The 21579-nt window shown below is 42.4% G+C and overlaps 1 protein-coding gene across 1 annotated transcript in view; it reads left to right on the top strand.

Moving 5' to 3' along the window:
- LOC122815309 (zinc-binding protein A33-like) overlaps positions 1–21579 on the top strand; it is an 807460-nt gene that overhangs the window by 227416 nt on the left and 558465 nt on the right. The gene's annotated exons all lie outside the window — the stretch shown is intronic.

Raw genomic sequence — 21579 nt, 5'->3', positions numbered from 1 at the left:
CTAAAGCTCCTGATCTTCTATTTATTGTGATATCAGTATCCAAAAAATTGAGTGAGTCTCCACGGTCAGATATCACAAAGTCCAGGAAGGGCATACTGTTCATTAAGTCACTGATGAGTGAGTCCAGGTTAACACTGGAGCCCTATCATATGAAAAAAATATCATCACTATAACGTCTGCACAAACGTACAGACTGTCAGGCAGGAATTGAGACTAAAGTTTCTAGTTCCCATGTACTGAGAACTAGGTTTGCAAAGGCTGGAGCCATTTTGGTGCCCATCCTCACCCCTCTGACTTGTTTGTAAACTTTCTGATTGAAGTGGAAAACGTTATTGAGAACCACTTCCGTTAACTTCCAGATAATATCAGTTTTCTCCTCAGGAAAATTAGCATACTTAGTTAAAAACAGACGCAAGGATTCCAGACCACTGTGGTGGGGTATGTTCGTGTATAAGGCAACTACATCCATTGTTACAAATATGTAGTTGGTGAAATCAGCCCAAGAAGAAAAAAGAGTATTTAAAAATAAAAGTATTTTAAATAAAACTGAGTAGCCTGCAATAAAGGATTTTAAATAGTTTCCAAGTACTTGGAAATTTTTTTAGTCTTAGTCCATTTGTTGGAGATGATATGGCAGAAAGGAGGGTCTACTTAGGTTTTATGGATTTTCGAGATGCCAAACATTTTACCCAGACTGGGGAACAAGACTGACATGTAGAAAAAACCTTCCAAAGAGATGCATTTGTTTCTTTCTAGGCTTTTGAGGAAACTGTCAATGGCAGTGAACTGTTTGGTCACCGTTTTAATGTCAAAGGAAACATAAAAATAATTGTCAATAAGATCTGTTTATGTTTTTTGTACATATACAGATTAGCCCATCAATACAATTCCTGTGCCCTTATCCACTTTCATAATGCGCAGGCTACAGTCACCTTTAAAATCCCTTAAAGCTAAGCGCTCATCAGAGGATTAATTAAACCATTTGTGGTGACAAGGAGTCTGGAGTAATTTTCTGAAATCAAATGAGAATTACTCACAGAAAGAATAAAAAGATCCAAAGGAACTTGTGTCAATACAGGAATCATCATCCTTACCCTCTACAACAAAATGATGGATTTGAACAACAGTACAGAAGATTTGGTCAGCAAAACAGATTTTTTTTCCACAGCAACAACCTCTTTCATAGAGTGGCACCTGCCATTCTCCACTGAAACTCAGTCGGATGTTTCGGTAACTCTCACCATTCTCAAAGCACGCAAAGTGTTTCATCTCCAGAGACCAATTATTAACACCTTTTCCAGCTCTTTTTTACCACATGACCCATCTCTCCATATTCCTACAAACTTAACACCAGGATGCCATTTCAGGGGGAGGGGCAGAGTCAGAGGCAGAGGATGGGGGAGATTTATAAACCTAGGAACACCGATGCAGACCAGGAGCTACCTAACGCTCATAAATTCTTCATTGTCTGCTTCTCCTGCAGCTATTAATTTGTTATTGGACACTGTTCACAGGTTCACAGGTGTGTACTAGGCTAATGACCCTGGAGCCTTTAAAAGCCTAGCCCATAGGATTACCCTGGCATCGTGCCATCCAACCTTAGTTCTTAGTGCCTCTGATGAGTAGAGCCACTGGAGTGATTCCCGGGGTGAATTTTCTATTTCCCATCCACTCATCAAGATTTCTCTTGAATAGAGCCAGTGAGGTGCTCTGTTTGATATGTATGGGAAGTCTATTCCATAGCATGGGCAGTTTCTGGGTTATGAACCTGTCCCTCCAGCACGTTGTGCTGATTGTGGTAATGAGGTTGAGGTCTTTGGAGAGCTTGGTGTGGAGGGATTAGGATTTCTTTAGATGTAGCATTTCTAACAGAGCTGGGTCAGGCATGGCTTTGTAAGTCAAGCAGAGATCGCATCTAAGTAGGCGATATGAGACAGAGAACAGTTGGAGTTTTTTTTTAGTCTGTCCATACAGGACAAGTGTTTAAGGCCTAGGATCCTCTTTGTGAGGTACTTTTGTGGCCTCTCCAGTTATTGCAGGTGTCTAGTGAGGTACATGCCAAATGGGGCATTGTACTCGATGATTGGCCTAATGAGGGAAGAGTAGATGTGCCACATAGAAGGCCTTTCTGACCACAGTGGCAATGTGGTGGTCAAGAGAGGTTGCTGTCTATCTGTGTTCCCAGATCTCTTAAAATGCCTTCTGTGTTCAGTGGACTACCATCGATGTGGTAATTCATGGGAACCAGGTTTTTCCCAAAGGGGATGATGACATTTTTTGGCATTAAGCTTAAGGCCATGGTTCCAACACCAGTTGTTGGTCTCAGTGAGACCTTTCTCTAAGTAGGATGTCAACATCACTTGGGGAGTTAATAATAGCTCCCAACTTGCAATTGTCTGTGAACTTTGTCAGCCAGGGTCCCTTCGTGTTGGCCTGGACTTCAGAGAAGTAGATACCAAACAGGAGATATGCTGTTTTTAACTTAACAGATCACTCTTTTTTTTCCAAAGTGCATATGGACTTATTAAATAAGGGATTTTCCTTTATCCCAGCTCAGAGAGCTCTGTTAAATGAACTGCTCCTTGATCTACATTTATATCTAAGGAAATTAAACCTTAAAATATTGTATAATGAAAATGATAACTCTGATTTAGACCAGCCTCCGGACAATAATGTGTCTTGCATCCCTCTCAGAAAGAAAAGCCTATATAACCCTGTTCTAAATAACCCACTGCATACATTTCTAAATGTGAATCAGAATTAAGGGACCTAGTTTTATCATGAAATACAAATAAATTGTTTAACATTACTCCACCAGAGAGAGTAGCCCTTACTTCCTTAACACAAGACAGATCCCTACGTATCATGTGAGCTGATAAGGGAGCAGGTACAGTTGTGATGGAGCAAAAAAACTATCTAGCTGTGATTGAAGCAGATTTATGTAACAATGATTTTTTCCAAGGTGTTGACATGCAAACACTTTGGGATCATTTTGACAAACTTGATGACTTGCTGCAGGAACTCTAATCTAAACAATTCATTTCCTCTGATGAATATGTTTTTATGTCAGTCTCTCATCCTTCTTTGGGCAAATTGTTTGGAATCCCTAAAATACATAAACATTCCACTATCCCTCCTTTTTGACACATCATCTCCAACAAAAGAACTAAAATGGAAAAAATCTCCAAATTCCTGGACTATGTTCTGAATCCTATCATGCAAACTGCAGCTACTACCTCAGAGATTCTTGGGGCTTTTTAAATGATTTATTTGTTTCTGATTTGAATTTATCAGACTACACTGTAGTCACACTGGACATTTGTGCATTGTATACTAATATTCCCCACAAACAAGGATTTGCCAACGTGAAACTGTATTTACTCAAATATGCTAATTTAATTCACTATTCTACAATTTCTTTCTGTAGTCCTTCACAACAGCTTCTTCCATTTCAATAAAAATGTGTACCAATAAATCAAAGGCATTGCCATGGGGTCTAAGATGGCCATGGCATATGCTATTCTGGTACTCAGTACATGGGAATCTGAGAAACTGATTTATTTGCCTGGCTTTCAGCATGTCCATCTGTACCATTGTTATATTGACAATGTGTTCTTTGCCTGGAATGGTCCCAAAAATGAACTAAATACTTTCATACAGTCTCTGTCCAACAGCATCGAATTCCTTACATTTGAAGTTTCAGGCTGTGGTGAAACAGTGTCCTTCTTGGACACATCTATTTCCATCAACAAGTTTAGTAACTGTTTCTCATCTACTATTTATTTTATTTTTATTTATTTTTTATTTTATTTTAACATTTGTTGACCGGGAAAGTCCGACTAGGTTCCACAGATCCTGTTTTCAGTGGAGGCCTGGGAAGAAATGCTCCAGAAGCATGTCTTTAGAATGTGGGAGGAAACCAGAGTACCCGGAGGAAACCCATGTGAAGGCAGGGAGAACATGCAGACTCCACACAGAAGGCACCCCAGCCAAGTATCGAACCAGAGAACCTGTTGCTGTGAGGTGACAGCGTTAACCACTGCACCACTGCGCCATAAAAGCACATATAGGAACAATTTCCTTGATTTCATGAGCCAGCACCCATTTTTCATGAAATCAAATGTGGTTAAAAGTCAGTTCATCTGCATGTCCCGTTTAGTAAGTGAAGACTCAGTTTACACTAAGGAAGCAGCATTTCTCAAAGAGTTATTTTTGCAAAGACATTACTCGCTAGATTTAATTGACTGAATCACAACTGAAGTCTTTAGTGAAAGACACACTAGATACCAGCCCATTCTTAAAGTTAGATTTTCTCCAAAACCTGTGAACTCTTCACAGTCCTCAGATAAATGCTGCAGTTTTCCCATCTCCAATCTGTAGAGACATGACATGGATCAGTGAAGTTCTACAAAGAAACCGGAATATTATTTCTACTAACAGGGAATTATGCAATTCCCTAGGCACAGAACCACAGTTTACTTACAAAAAAACTAAGACTTTGTGGACTATGTTTGAGAAGAGGGATGAGCAATTTTGTGATGTGAATTACACTGTTTCGGACGGTTCAGCAGGCATGTTCTCTTGCAATAATTGTGTTGTGTGTCCATACATTTTAACTGGCTTGTTCTATCATTTTCAGTTTATACCATAGCCCAGTTGTAGTGTATGCCGCAGTGTGTGATTCCTGCTCAGCTTTTTATATTGGTAAATCCAGCTGTAGATTATCAGACAGAATCAAGGAACATTGTGCAGCAGTCAGATCACATGGCATAAGTAATGCTTTGGGCAAATATAGTGGACTTTGTCCTAATTTTGTTAAATTCATATTCTTTGTTGTAATTCTTTGTTGTTGAACAAATGTTGCCTTTTGTAGGGGACTTAGACACTTTACTTGAAGTTAAAGAGCTGCACTGGCAGCTCTTGTTGGGGGCCGACACTTTCCCTAGCCTGAATGATAACTTGAATTTAAAATGTATGCTGCATTGGAATGGGTAGCATCATATTCTTTACTATTATTATTACATTCATGTTTATTTTGATATTTTAATTCTACAGTGTCACGTACTTTTTTACTGATTATTTTTATTACAGTCTATAGTTTCATGTCTTAGACCTGAACACCTATTGGTTATTCTTTAAATTCTGCAAAATCCATTGGATATTTGAATATTATAATGAGGTGTACTATGATTTGATGTTATAATCTGCAGTTTCTAACACATTGGATATATTTTGTCTGTTATTGGATCAGGATTTTAATTTATATCTCCCATTGGACACTTATTATAATCTGGTTACCTTTGATTTGACAGCACCGAATCTAACTTTTAACTTATTGGTTATTCATTAACTGCCTGTTATTGGAGCGCGATTTGAATTATGTAAAACCATTGGCTATCCAGATTTTATTACTGTTTATGATACTGTTGCCTTTGCTATTTAATTTCCAACTTTTTAAATTGATTTCACAATATTCTGAAGAAGTCCTACTGTAACACTACATGACGAAAGCGCTCAATAAAAAACTGGCTCCTTTAATATCTTTGTTTCGTAGTGCCTTCTTTCAACAGAAGTTTTAAAGTGAATATATATATATATATATATATATATATATACATATATATATATATATATATATATATATATATATGTGTGTGTGTGTGTATATATGTATATATATATATATATATATATATATATACGTGTGTGTATGTGTATACATATATATCTATATATATATATATATATATATATATATATATATATATGTTTATACCCGCGGTGGTGGTGCTGCGGTAGCATTGTCGCCTCACAGTAAGATGCTGTCTGGTTCGATTCTCAGCTAGAGCGTCTTCTGCGTGGAGACATGTGTGAATGGGCGTACCTTCGTTGAAGGTTGTGCGTCAGAGCTGGTAACGCGGCTCGTAAAAATCAACTACCAATCATTAGCGGACCGGAGTTCTGCTGTGGCGACCCCTAACCAGGAAAAGCTGAAAGAAACAACAGTAGATATATATATATATATATATATATATATATATATATATATATATATATATATATATAACTGGTAAAAAAATGCACAAAAAAAAGATATACACCTTAGTATTTATTGGTGATATTTGTATATATTGTTATACACATATATGTATCTCCATACATATATTTGTATCTCTCTCTATATGTATATGTTTCTTTTCATATATATATTTGTAGATACCAATCCTTCCTGATTGCACAGTGTCTTTTCCCTATTGTAAACTGGCTGTAATGCATGATATGTTTGAAAAAACATCCAAAAGAAGTACAACTCCGACTGATTATTGGTAAATTGCTGTTGCTATAGTGTAAATTGCTGTTGTTATAGTATGCAGTATTCCGGGTTCAAGACCAGCAAGGGCGTTTATTTTGTTGCTAGGCAACCATTGCTCACGTTCCAGTCTTATAAAATAGCAGAATAATGACATCATTTAATAAGTGTAATTAATTTCCTGTATGTAACATGCTTCTATGTGCTGTCAATACAGTAGCAAGGGGTGTATCTATACTGTATGGGACACTTGGGTATACAATGGTAGTATTGCATGTTTTTTTTTTTTTTAATACATGAGTAGTATCGGGTCTACCTGACAACGTCGAAAGCTTAGAACGCCGACAATGAGAACACCAACGCCAGAAGATCGAAAACTGAGAAGACCGACGGATGAAAACCCCGACGCTGAGAACACCGACATGGGAAAAGGCTGTGTAAGTATGCGGTAGTGACGGACGTTAGGGTGCGAGTAAGGTAAGTGTGCGATATTGATGGTCTCTAGGGATAGTGGTGGGTTAAGTGAGTTAGGGTTAGGGTGCGGGTTAGGTAAGTATGCGGTAGTGATAGTCTTTGGGTTAGGGGCGGGTTAAGTGAGTTAGGGTTAGGGCACGGGTTAGGTGAGTGTGCGATAGTTACAGTCTTTGGGTTAGGGGTGGGTTAAGTGAGTTAGGGTTAGGGCGCAGGTTAGGTGAGTGTGCGATAGTGACAGACCTTAGGGTTAGGGTTTGGGTTAAGGTTGTAGATAGTTGTGTATGTGAGGTTTAGTTTTGGTTTGTAAGGATTTTGGTGTGCTTGTGTTGTGTGTGTGCTTTTTGGACAGGGGATTTGTTTTGTTTGTTGATTGTCGGGATTATGGTGTGTCGGGCATGTGAGGGTTCGTGTTTGTGAACTGTCGGTTATGTGGTGTCGGTGATTTCGTTGTCGGTGTTGTGGTGTGTCAGTGTTGTCAGGTAGAGCCGTAGTATCACATGTTATATGCACTCATACTTGCATGTTACACCAGCTACAGTGCACCGGTTGACAAAAATAATTTAACATATTGTATTATTAAATTAGTACTTTTAACAGTGTTTTTCCTTGTAAAAGTAGAGTGCAGATTGTAATACTTGAACCATGCACCTCTGCATGCAAAGCTGAGATGCTTAGTACTACACTATCTTATTCTTGGTGTTTGAGCTGTATGTTTTTATGTATCTTTTATTGGATATTAATGTGATATTATTATATTAACTGTAGAGTACTGTGTTTTTTGGCCATGTCATTGAGGACTGCTGTCTTGTATTAATGGCATACATTTCAGTTTCAGACTTCTATCCTTCAAAACATTCATCCTAATGCATAACCTGTTTGTTATCTACTTTCTGTATGTTCTCTGTGCAGATGTGCAGATGTCAGGTATTGCTAAAGCCATACAACTATGTAGGTGCCCACATAGTATTGTGCTGCGGGCCTGGACACTGCTTCTAGTTCCCACATATGGGACATCCTTCATGTGTAAAATTTTGTTCCACTTCTGCTTTTCGTGTATAACTAAATCAGTGGTATATTGCCAAAGTAGTTAGGAAATCCTTCTGTGTAGCTCATCTAATTACTAAAGGGTTCGCATCTAGAAATAAGGAGGTTATAGTGCCCCTCTACTCGTCACTCATCAGACCCATCATAGAGTACAATGCCCCATTTGGAATGTACCTCACAAGACACTTCCAACAGCTGGAAAGACCACAAAAGTGCCTCACCAAGAGGATTACTGGCCTCAAACATATGTCCTATGCAGCCCGACTGGAGAAACTCTAGCTGTACTCAGTCACATATCGCTTACTCAGAGGTGATCTCTGCCTGACTTACAAAGCCATGTCCAACTCAGAATTGATGGACATGCTCCACCTAAAGAAATCCAAGTCACTGCGAGCCATGCACTCTAGTGAGCTAAACCTCACCACAACAATAAATAGAACATGCTGGAGGGATCGATTCCTGTCACAGAGACTCTCCATGCTTTGGAACAAAATTCCAAATTACATTAGGCAGAGCACCTCACTAACACTCGTCAAGAGAAACCTTGACAAGTGTTTGGGTAACAGAAAATACACGCCTGGGATCACTTCATTGGCTCTTCTTGACAGAGGATCAGTTAATTAATCAATGGGGCGGCGAAAGCTAACACACTATGGCTAGGCTTATACAAGCCCTCAGGCAGATAGCCTAGTACCTACCTATGAACCTAATATTCAAGCTACGGTTGCAAGAACATATTAGAGACATAGACAATAATAATGTTATGAGCCCTATAGCATTAAATTTTTTTACTTGTCATAGTAGTCCCTGGGATTCATGAAGCTTGCGCCAGGCACCGGAGTAGCGTCGGCGATCTAACGCCAAATATGGTCACCAAGCGATTCAGGTACGAGCTGTTTCCACATGCACTACCAGCGTACGCCAGAGCTGCGCAGCTCCTGGTGCATGTATGCTAATTACCCCATGCAGAGCAGTGTAGCATGCAGATGAAAGTATATAGCAATTCATGAAGTGGTGCAGGCGTAGCGTAAGCATGAAGAAATGTAAACCAAAAAAAAAAATGTTTTACATTTTTTCAAACATAAAATCAGAGCCATGAAAGTGGACCAAACTTATGTATTATAATGTTATTATATGCCAATGGCTAAATATATAGCCAGTGGCATAAAAATACACGTACAACACATAAAAAATAACATTTTAATGTCATGGCCACACTAAAGCAAAGTAAAACAGCAGTGCATCGGTGCAGAAATGGGATCACAATGAAAATATATTTAGATGTCATAAAACTGCAATGTAACACAATTCATGAATTCCCCATAATAGTCAATGGCACGCATGCTACACCACAAATATGGTGCAAGGGTTGCTAAGGGTCTGTGACAGTGTTCTGAGTGGTAACTAGGAATTAGTAGTCAATGCCATGCAAATAAGTCAAGTAATACTGAATCGCAAACTCCCCACTGGCGTAAAGATGTACCACACGGCATAGCGGTACAACACCAAGGTGTGGCCTGGAGGTAAACATGACATGAAAAGAGGGGTGCGCCACCTTAGCTGTAAGCACATTGGAGCATTGCTAATCCGGGTTGCCTGTTGCTAAGCAAAGCTGCAGGATAGGGGTGTGGAAGTAGCCATAGCTTTGCTTAGCTGAGAGCATACAAGGTAACTGAAAGTGCATGTGAACGTGGATGAAAACACGCTCAAAACCCGGTAAATGGCTGTGCGTGGCACGCACCACAGCTGAAACAGGAAGGATACGGGAAGACAATAAGGAAATGCTGCAGCATGGTAATTGGAGTACAAATGAGTAATTAACACCTAGGAACTCACAGTAGGCCATTGACAACAGATAACAAGGCTGCTAGCAGCTACCTGCAGAACAGGAAATGGGAGGTGCAATACTGCAAAGAAAAGAGAACTGTCACAGCAGAACAAAGCATACTTGCAGGAGATCCACTACATAACACATTTCACAACACAATCCTGGGTTGTGAAAGTACAAAACAGGAAAGCAGGCAGCTGGATGCATGCCTGACAATGGGAGGGGAATCGGGTTGAAAAGTGAAGTAAAGGGCAATAGATGAATCACGGCAGCCAAGCGTAAGTCAACACCAAAGGCCCCACAATAGTGGTACCTGCTGTAAAACCCATAATTAAGATACCCTGCAGCTGGAATTGCACATATACACCCAATTACACCAGCATCATCCATTGCACAATAGTATAAGGTGTGAAAGCCCCCCACACACACAAACACACACTTCTGTATTCCCAGACACTCTGCACCATTGGTGTATACAGACGGGGAACTTTTAATATGTACATGTTAGGGGCTGCCATAGCTTTGATTCACCAGCATGTGTTGGAGACTGACGGTGGTGTGGAGGATGATGCTGACAACCATCTCAGGCACCAGAGGCTGAGAAGAGTGTTCAAAACCAGGGTAACCTACCAGGGGCTACATGATCTGGAGATAGTAGAGCATTACAGGGTGGACAGAGACACCTTACAGCAACTTGTTGAGCTGTGCCGGCCATGCCTCAGAGCCAGAAATAACAGAGGGGAACCCATCCCACTGGACATGAAGGTATGTGTAAGCTTGAGAATACTAGGCACAGGTACCTTTCAAAGGCCAACTGGAGATATCATGGTGATCTCAAAGGCATCAGCATCCAGGGTACTCCACCAGTTCCTGGATGCCATGTTACCACATGCCAATGAGCACATATACTTCCCCCGAACGCAGGAGGAGTTGGCCAGCAATATGCGCCTCTTCCACCGTGTTGCAGATTGCCCAGAAGTACTGGGTACAATAGACTGCACGCACATACACATCAAGACACCACCAGGTGAGCAGGGTATGCGCTACATAAACCGCAAGGGATACCCCTCCATTAACTGCCAGGTCATGTGCAATGCCCAGGGCATTGTCGGATGTGTGTGCTGGCAGCCCTGGAAGCTATCACGACTCCCACATCTGGAATGCCTCACAGCTGTATCAGATATTTGCCAGGGGGGACATCCCATATGGCCACCTGGTGGGGGATGCTGGCTATGCATTGGAACCGTGGATAATGACTCCCATCAGAAATGCACACACAGCCACGCAAGAAAGCCATAATGAGGCACACGCAAAAACCAGAATCATCACAGAGCGCATGCTTGGGATGCTGAAATCACAGTTCCGTTGCTTGGACATACCTGGTGGAACCTTGCAGTACTCTACAGGCACCTATGCCCACATCTTCATAGTATGTGCCATGCTACACAATATGATCCTGCGGAAACAGCTGCAGCAGGGACAGAATGGTGAAGGCCCTCACAGCCCCCCCACCATTGCCAAGGGCCCCACAGGCACAGAGGGACTCAGACCATGAACAGCCTGTGCGAGCCCTAGTAGGCAGACGGAGGCGTGCCCAGTATGCCCATGCCTTGGCAAAGAGGGAACGTATAAAAGACACACTGACAGTGTAGGCACTTATGAAATGACACCCTTCTCCACCTGCACACACAGCTAGCATGGATGGCACACACACATGACCACCTGTAAATTGTCATTTATAGGTGGTCTACTGTGTGCATCCTACATAGGTTGCCCTCAACTATTGTACACACAACTGCCATTGGCACAAGGTAAGTCAATACCTGAACATTAAATTAAGCTACCAGCATGTGTCCATACTGTATGTATAGGTTCATAGATACATAGGTAGGTACATGCCTAACTGCCCGAGGCCACTCATAAGCATAGCCAAAAAGTGTCGGCTGTCGCCACTCCATTGATTAACTAACTGTCACTCTGTGGAGCAGAGCCAATTGCAGGATCACTGGGGTGTATCCACTGTTCCCCACCCACTCTGCAAGGATTCCCTGGAGTGTTAGTGAGGGTTTTTGTATAATATAATCAGGGATGTAGTTCCAAATTATAGGGAGTACCCATGAAAGGAATCTTCTCAGATGATTTACATGTTACATAGTATACCTTAACCACAGCTTGCATATATAGGTAGCATTCCACAGAATAATAAACATTTGGAACACACAACCCCTGAAATGTGCGTTAATCACCCTTGCACTACCTGTGCCTGCTCTGAGAGGTAATATTACCACTGCCAGGATTAGAACATGCAACCATGTACACAATCTCCACAATAACCTACCACTAAGCTACCTGAGATGTACCAATGGCAGTTGTGTATACTGACAGGTTAAAACACAAAAGATAGGAATATGTGTAAATAGAACCGGCATGCACCCAATGAAAGGTGTATGCTCTATATATATATATATATATATATATATATATATATATATATATATATATATATATATATATATATATATATATATATATATATATATATATATATATATATATATATATATATATATATATATATATATATATATATATATATATATATTTATATATATAGAGAGAGAGAGAGAGAGAGAGAGATATGTCGATATATGGGGATATATATATATATATATATATATATATGTGTGTGTGTGTGTGTGTGTGTGTGTGTGTGTGTGTGTGTGTGTGTAGATATATAGATAGGTTACCAACAGCTACATAACCATGGAAGTACATATAACTGGGATACCTACCACATACTGACTGCTTTACATACCTATGCACATAATCACAAGGCTTAAGGTCTGAAAGACCACAGTACTGAAACACCAGAAGCATGAGGTTTAAAATCCCGATGTTAAGGGACATTTAGTCAGTGCTTCTGGTGTTGCAGTTCAGGTAGGTTACTGTGTGTAAGTGTGTTTCTGAGGGCTGTAGTGTGTGTAAGTGTGTGTTTTGAGTGTGGTGTGTGTTCCTAGGGGACTGTAATGTGTGGGTGTGGGTTTGCTCTATGTGCGTTTGTTTGTGCGATCTAGGAGGTAGAATATTAAAGTAGGGGGGTGTGGGGGGCACAGACACCCACATGGGGGGTGTAGGGAGGCTTGCCCACCTGCTCATACGTAGTGTAGGATGATTTGTTTGGATGTGGTGGGTAGCAGTGTGTCTGTGTGTGCGTATGTGTGTTCCGTGTTTGTGTTACTTTCGCGAGTTACTGTCGCTGTCGGTAATGTGGGGTATGGGAGTCTGGGCCCGGTACTGTGGACTTTGGAATTGTGTGGTTTCGGGATTCCGTAGGTATGCCGTATACAGCGGTTGAAGTGTTCATATACGAATATAACGTGGACCATAGCAATCACACATTCGGCCATGACCAAACTTTATGAACAAAGGATATGGGGAGTAAATGCCTATACACTATTACAAATATGTGCTATGGACATGAGCCAATGATAGGGTTACCACCTATCCTACTTTGCGAGGGACAGTCCCTCTTTGGGTGGTTGTACCCTGACCAAAAATGTTAAACGTGGCAAATGTCCTGAGATTGTAGGACATAATTATGTCCCATATGTAATGTAATAGTTGCATACAATAGTTCTTTCTGTATCTAAAATACCTACATGTTACAAGAAATGGGATAAGCAACTAAACTGCTACAAGAATAAGCTTATATTTAGACAAAAAAGGAAAGTTCTAACCCTTGTCCCATGGGTTTGTGTCGGCCTGTAAAATCTGATGTGTGTCCCGAAAATGTCCCACTATGGCCATTTGAAAAGGTGGCAGCCCTAGCCAAAGAGGGTCAGTCACCAACACAACTCCAATGACTGCAAATACCTATGACAGAAATACACAGCTTTCATGTAGCAACACTTTATTACATTCCGATGTATTGCCGAAAGGATTCAAGGACTAACATCACCTGCATGCTATACAGGAACCAATTAACATTGCCTTAATGAATCAGCCTGCAATTACCATAGTATTAGTCCACTAAAGGATAGGTGTTCAAATAGGTTAGGAACCCTCACGCACATATCGATTATGTATAAAAGCAGTTCCTACACACTTGCATCTGCTATGTACACCCACCATTATCACCCCCACACCCAAACAAATTACAGTACAAACTGTAATAACATCACAAATCATTCACTCACAGTTAGACATCTGCAGAAGCCTTGTCAGAGGCACACTAACATGGCCCTATGTGAAATAGTTGCTGTTATACAGTGGAACAGCTGCTGATGTTATAGGGTTTGTTTGCACTAATCCCATTTCAGAGGGTTGTGTGTACACCGGGAAACATTACCAATTACTGATTAACAGCACAGTATGATACACATATACACCAAACCAAGAATGTCTGGTGAGCACACTGTAAACCACCTAACAGTTCATGCATAGCCATACAGGCTTGAGCTGCCCAAACATCCTTGCCAGACTGAAACATCTGCAGAAGTATCAGGTACAAACAAACCCTGCATAAGTAACAATGTTCTGAAATATAACAGCTGTACTCACATGTAGAACAACATCGTCTAGCCATTACACACAATCCACGGGAGTCATGAGGCTAATATATCTCTGTCTGTCTCCATATAGCTGTTGAAATGCATCACAAACAACACATCCAGGCTGTCTTCCTCGAAAGTAAGGCAAACGGACAATGCCCAAGTGGAGTACTCAATTATACACCACTGTTGCCATGGTATTGGCTAATGGAGTAGCTGCACAGCTGATGTACATCTAATTAACTACTTTGGAACCCCAATTGGTGGTCAGGATAACACACATTACCGATATTTAACTAGAAAAGGATGGCTTATCACACATTGAAAGCATCTGTATATACCAGCAGAACGTTACAAAGAAGATTGAAACAGAAACTGAAAAGGATTGAATTAACAGTCAACAACACCTCGGGTTACTAATAAGGTATGTAGAACACTCAGTATGTCTGTGTATGTAGAACCTGTTCTGTAATATTTAAAGTGCACGCAATCCATATAGTGGAAACAGTTATCTTGTAGTGATGTATTGTTGAGCATAGTAACGCTTGTAGTATTCATAGGTTCATAGGTTCATAGGTTTATACTAGGCTATCTGCCCGAGGGCATTTATAAGCCTAGCCCATAGTTTTTTGTGGCTTACGCCACCCCTTAGTTTGGAGAAACTATGCCCATTATTTAGCTGTGCCTCTGTCGAGCAGTGACACTGAGGTAACCCCTGGGATGTATCTGCGATCTCCCATCCATTGGTCAAGATTCCTCTTGAACAAGGCCAGCGAGGTGCTCTGCCTCACATAAACCGGGATTTTGTTCCACAGCATAGGGAGTCTTTGAGTGATGAATCTATCCCTCCAGCACATCCTATTAATAACCGTGTCGAGGTTTAAGTCACCCGCCCTTGTGGCTCTGAGGGATCTAGATTTTTTGAGATGAAGCATATTCATCAAATCTGGGTTTGACATGGCCTTGTATGTCAGGCATAGGTCACCTCTGAGCAAGCGGTACGCAACTCATGTGTGTACTGCTGCAGGTCACAAGGCAAACACCGCATACACTACAAGGGATGCTATATAAGGGCTTTGAACCCAAATATTCCTCACCAGCCGCTGTCATTGGCAGGGCTGGTCCAACAAGTATGTGCTATAACAGGGGATAGTATATGCTGATATATTGTAACAGTAGGCATATGTATGGGTGTATTACTGAGAATAACATGTCGAAGGTTGGCCCACTGTGCAGTTATGATTTACATTGTGGGATATTGTGCCAATAATTGTGTAATGTACAGTATTGTAGGCAGATATGTATTACAAGTTACATAGCATTACTGTTATGTTAGGCAAACATTAGTTAATGTCTATTGGCATTTACAATACACAATAACAGGATACATATGACTTGTAGTCACCCAACAGTTTATCAGCATGATAGCAAAGTAAAATGGAAGAGCTAGTTAACTATCCATGCACATAAGACATGTAATAAGTGCAAAGGTAGGTACTAGGCTGTCTGCCCAAAGGTATTTATAAGCCTAGTTTTCGCCACCCCCTTAGGTTAGTTCCCTGTGCCTCTGAATGGCAGAGCTATTAGTTCCCTGTGCCTCTGTCCAGCAGAGCCACTGCAGTGATTCCCCAGGGTACATGACTGTCTCCCATCCACCTGTCAAGGTTTCCCTTGAAGAGTGCTAGTGAGGGGCCTTGGCTGATGTACATTGGAATCATGTTCCAAAGCATGGGGAGTCTCCGGGTCAGGAATCTATCTGTCCAGCATGAACTAGTCATCATTGTGGTTAGGTGTATATCCCTAGAGCATGTGGCTCTCAGGGGCTTCTGTTTAGGTGGAGCATATCCAGCAATACTGGGTTGGACATGGGCCTTGTATGTCAAGCAGAGATCACCTGTGAGTATGCAGTATGAAACCGAGTACAGCTGGAGTTTCTTAGGTTGGGCTGCATAGGTCATCTGTTTGAGGTCAGTAATCCTCTTGGTGTGGTACTGTTGTGGTCTTCCAAGCTGTTGCAGTTGTCTTGTAAGGTACATCCCAAATGGGGTGTTGTATCCTTTAATGGGTCTAATAAGTCATGAGTGGAGAGGCACAATGGCCTCCTTTGTTCTGGATGCAAACCCATTAGAGATTGGGGGGGGCCACGTAAAAGGATATTCTAGCCACCTTGTCATTATGGGTATTGAAGGAGAGATTGCTATCTACTGGGGATCCCAGGTCCATTATTACCTTTTCTGTATGTAGGTGACTAGCACCTATGTGGTAGTCTGCGGGTAATTAGTTATATCCAAAGGGGATGACTATGCACTTTTTGGCATTCAGCTTGAGGCCATGATATTGACACCAGGTGTACGTCTCAGTGCAACCCTTCTGGAGGGTGTCTGAATCAGCTGGGAAACAATTATGGCCCCTAGTTTGCAGTTGTCTGCAAACCTTTTCAGCCAAAGCCCTTCTGTGCTTGCCTGTATGTCAGAGAATTATATACCGAACATGAGGGGTCCTAGGACTGAGCCCTGGGGGACGCTACTTGTAACTGGCATACAGTCAAACCTAGGGTATGCAACTCCCACTGTGTGGGTTCTGTCCATGAGCCACTTTGCAAACCATCACATGACATAGGGGTTAATGTTCAGGCGGATGGGTAAGTCGATAATACCAGAATGGGGAATGGTGTTGAAAGCCTTTGAGAGATCTAGGTAGGCTGTGTGGACCTCCTTACCCTCATCTAATGCCTTGGTAACTGTCTCTAAGAAGTCCACCAGGTTTAGGCGGCTTGGTCTGTCCTTAACAAAGCCAAACTGGGAGGGTCAAAGGTTTGGAGGTACCCAATGTCTCTGTGACTGAGATCCATGATGATGTGCTCCATAGCCTTGCAGACCAGGCTAGTCAGGCCTATAGGGCAATAGGTCCCGTGGTCCATTGTGCTGCCACCTTTGTGGAGTGGGATAACTGTTGCTGTGTGCCATTCAGGGGGCACAAAGCCCAATGTGAGGCTATTATTGAACATGGTGCATAGGTGGGGAGCCAGTACATTCTGAAGTTTGTGTAAAATGCAGCCTGGGATGTTGTTCGATCCCATGGATGCTGTGATATTGGCTTTAGAGTGGGCAGATTTTGCCTGCATAGTTATGATTACAGGGACTCTGCACTCTTCCTGTATAGATATAGGCCCTTTAGGGGGTGAGAGGGGGGAAAGGTAGCAGTGAACCTATCTACCAGGATGTTGGCAATATCAGTTGGGTGTGTAATGTTCTTGCCTTTATGCTGTAACTCAGAGCAGATCTGGGTGTTGACATCGAGATATTTGACATAGCTATAGAATGCTTTGTGGTTGTCATTGGAATTAGTGGCAGTTTTGTTTCCATAACTAGCGTTGGAGGATCTTATAAGGGATCTCACCTTCTTACTGAGGCTGACCAGGGAGCTCCTCCACGCATGGGATTGTACTCTCTTTTGCAAGTGTCTTCCTTCTGTTGTACAGTTTTTTTATGGCAGGGGACCACCAGATTGGCTTCCTTAATTAGGAGTATAGCGTCTTGGTTCTGTTTGGGATAGCACAATCCATGCACACGTGTAAGTGCTTACAGAGTGCATTTGTGTAGGATTCAGCAGTTGTAACAGTATTGCCCATCTGCATGGGTGTCATGAAGTTCACCACATCTGTCTTAAGAAGCATGAAGTTGGCTTTGTAGACATATTATACTGTAGTTTCCTTAATGGGGGTGGGGGGGCAGGATGTGGATATCAAGGGTGTTCAGCCTATGGTTGGATCGGACCAACGAGGAGGTCACTTCTGGTGTGGAACACCGGTCACTCATGTTGGTAATGCCTAGATCTAGGATATTGTTGCCCCTGGTGGGTGTGTGGATAAGTTGATCCAGGGCATTGGTGTTTATGAATTCCAGAAAGCATTGAGTTAATGAGTTGGTACACGAGTAGTTTTCTCAGTTAATGGTGGGGTAGATTCATTGAGATTATGTGATGAGTGTGGTGTGGTGCGAATGTTTACCTTCTCCACATGACTGTCAGGTTCAGGCTTGGTTGGAGAGAGCTTTACCTCCAGTTTGGCTAGAAAAGTGCATCTTTCACAGGTTGTAGTGTTAGGTGGTAGACGGAGAGGGTTGTCTGTGTACATAGGTTCACAGGTTCATAGGTTCATACTAGGCTATCTGCCCTAGGGCATTTATAAGCCTAGCCAAAGTGTGTTTGGCTTTCGCCACCCATTTTAAATTAATTTTGCTATGCCCTTTTTCGAGGTTAGTATACTGTGCCTCTGTCTAACAGTGACACAGAAGTGATACCCGGGGTAAACCTACGATCCCCCATCCACTCATCAAGATTCCTCTTGAAGAGAGTCAATGAGGGACTCTGCCTAACCTGGACTGGGATTTTATTCCAGAGTGAAGGGAGCCTCTGGGTTATGAATCTGTCCCTCCAGCATGTCCTATTTATTTCAGTGCTGAGGTTCAAGTCTCTCGAGCACGTAGCTCAATGGGATTTGGATTTTCTGAGGTGGAGCATGTCCATTAATTCCAGGTTGGACATGACTTTATACGTCAGGCACAGATCGCCTCTGAGCAGGCGGTATGCCACTGAGTAGAGCTGGAGTTTCTTTAACCGGGCAGCATATGGCATCTGTCTGAGCCCTTTGATCCTCTTGGTGAGGTACTTTTGGAGTCTTTCCAGTTGTTGCAGGTGTCTGGTAAGGTACATCCCAAAAGGGGCATTGTACTCAATTATGGGCCTGATGAGGGATGAGTAAAGAGGCACGATGACCTCCCCTGATCTAGATGTGAATCCCTTCATGATTAGGTGGGCTATATAAAATGTTTTTCTAACCACTTTGGCCAAATGGTTGTCAAATGAGAGATTGCTATCAACTTGGGTCCCCAGGTCCCTAATTACTTCTTCTGTACTTAATGGATTACCACCTATGTGGTAATTTGTGGGCACTTTGTTTTTGCCAAAGGGGATGACTATACACGTTTTGGCATTTAGCTTGAGGCCATGACTCTGGCACCAGTTGTCTGTTTCTACGAGGCCCTTTTGGAGGATGCTTGTGTTGGCTGGAGAGTCGATTATAGCGCCCAGTTTGCAGTCATCTGCGAACTTGGTCAGCCACAGTCCTTCTGTGTTGGCCTGTACCTCTGAGAAATATATACCGAACAGGATAGGTCCCAGGACTGGACGCCACTTGTAACTGGTTTGGAGTCTGACATGGCTCCAGCAATTCTAACCATGTGGGTTCTGTCCTTGAGCCAGTTTGCAACCCATCTAATGACATAGGGGTTTATATTTAAGCTGGTGAGCTTATCTATAATGCCTGAGTGGGGTATTGTATCAAAGGCTTTTGCAAGGTCCAGGTAGGCTGTGTGGACCACATTCCCCTCGTCAATGGCCTTGGTGACTGTTTCAAAGAAATCAACCAGGTTTAAGAGGCAGGATCTGCCCTTAACAAAGCCGAACTGGGTAGGATCCAGTGTCTGTAGGTCCCCAATATCTTTTTTTATGAGGTCCATGATGATCCTTTCCATAGCTTTGCAGACCAGGCTAGTCAGGCTTATGGGGCGATAGTTTCCAGGATCCGTTGAGCCACCACCTTTGTGGAGAGGGACCACTGTTGCTGTACGCCACTCTTTGGGTACATATCCTGGGGTAAGGCTGAGATTGAACAGTAGTTTTATGTTTGGGTTTAGCTCTTCTTGGAGTTCATGTAGGATGCAGCCTGGGACACCGTCTGGTCCCATTGATGCTGTGTTTTTTTCATTTGGAGAGGGCGGCTCTTACCTGAGCATCTGAGATGTCAGGGGGGCAGCACTCTGCTGGGATAGATATTTGCCCTTTTGGTGGTGGGGGGGTTTGCGCTGAACCTGTCAGCTAGGATGTTGGCAATGTCTGTGGGTTCGGTGTATTTTTTGTCATTTTGGACTAATTCTGAGCATATCTGGGAATTCCCACCCAGGTTCCTAACATAACTAAAGAAAGCCTTGTGATTATCCTTAGTGTCCGGTGCAATTTTTCTCTCGAAGCTGGCCTTAGACGATTTTATGAGTGCCCGTAGTTTTTTGCTAACACTGATCAGAGATGCCTTCCCTTTTTGGGATTTTGCTCATGTAGTAGCTTCCTCCTTCTATTGTATAGTTTGTTTATGGCTGGGGTCCACCAGACAGGACGTCTGCCTATGGAGGATTGGGTCTTGGTTTTATTTGGGATTGCATGATCCATGCATTCCTGAAGGTGTTCATAGAATGTGTTTATAAAGGATTCTACGGTCTGGGCCATATTTTCCACAGGCCCGGGGGCTTTGAAGGATTCCACCTCAGTTTTGACGAATGTGAAATTTGCTTTAGAGAAGTTTTTCACTGTGGTTTTCTGGGCAGGGGGTGGGGTCGGGATGTGAATATCCAGTGAGATTAGTTTATGGTCTGATCTTACCAGTGAGGGATACACTTCTGGTCTGGAGCATAGAGTCCCCATGTTGGTTATGATCAGGTCCAGTATGTTTTCCCCTCTTGTGGGAGTGGTAACAAGTTGTTCCATAGCATTTGAGTTTATAAATTCTAAGAACCTTTGAGCTAGGGTGTTGGAGCTAGAGTAATGCTCCCAGTCTATGCTTGGGTAGTTGAAGTCTCCCAATATAATGGTGTTTGGAGAGACCTTCATATTTTCCAGTGTTCTCAGGAAGGCCGAGTGGGGTTCCTGGGTTTGGGAGGGTGGTCTGTAGCAGGCTATAAACTGGAAGGCAGTTTTACCCACTGTTAGTTGCACATGGATAGTCTCTGATGCTTCGTGCTGTGCCACCAACCTGGAGGTGTGGGCATCTTTGACGAATATTGATACTCCCCCTCCTTTTCTGGTTCGGTCCAAGTTTTGGGGCCGAAAAGCATGGTATGAGGTATAACCTGGTAGTGCTGGGGTGCTCTCGGGAGCCTTGAACCAGGTTGCTGTTACTGCACACATATCGATGTTCTCCATGCTAAGGAGAGTTTCGAGTGCATGCATCTTGAGGTTTAGACTTCTGGCATTGAGTAGCATTACTCTTAGTTTCTTATCCCTTGTGATACCTATGGATGTGGGTTTGTCTTTTGAGCCTTGCCTAAAAAAGGCACTATAGGGGTAGCAAGAGCCTTTGCCAATATCCGAAAGCCCAGGGGTGACAGGTGCAAGCTGTCCCTAGCGAAGCATCATGACCTGTCGAACATGTCATCCCAGGCTGACAGGCATTGGATCCCCTTTGAATGACACCAATACTTAAGCCAATTGATCATCTTGTCTTCATATTGTGGCATCATTCTTGGTGCGGGTAAGATGCTACTCAAGGTCAGGGTCATACCAGCCTGGGCCACATGCTCACAGAGCTCCTCTATGTCTCT

Source organism: Protopterus annectens, chromosome 11.part0 (genome assembly GCF_019279795.1).
Source record: "Protopterus annectens isolate FY-2018-M chromosome 11.part0, PAN1.0, whole genome shotgun sequence".
NCBI classification, from domain to species: domain Eukaryota; kingdom Metazoa; phylum Chordata; order Ceratodontiformes; family Protopteridae; genus Protopterus; species Protopterus annectens.
The sequence above is the reverse complement of the archived record's forward strand: the minus strand, read 5'-3'. Positions and strand labels throughout refer to the sequence as shown.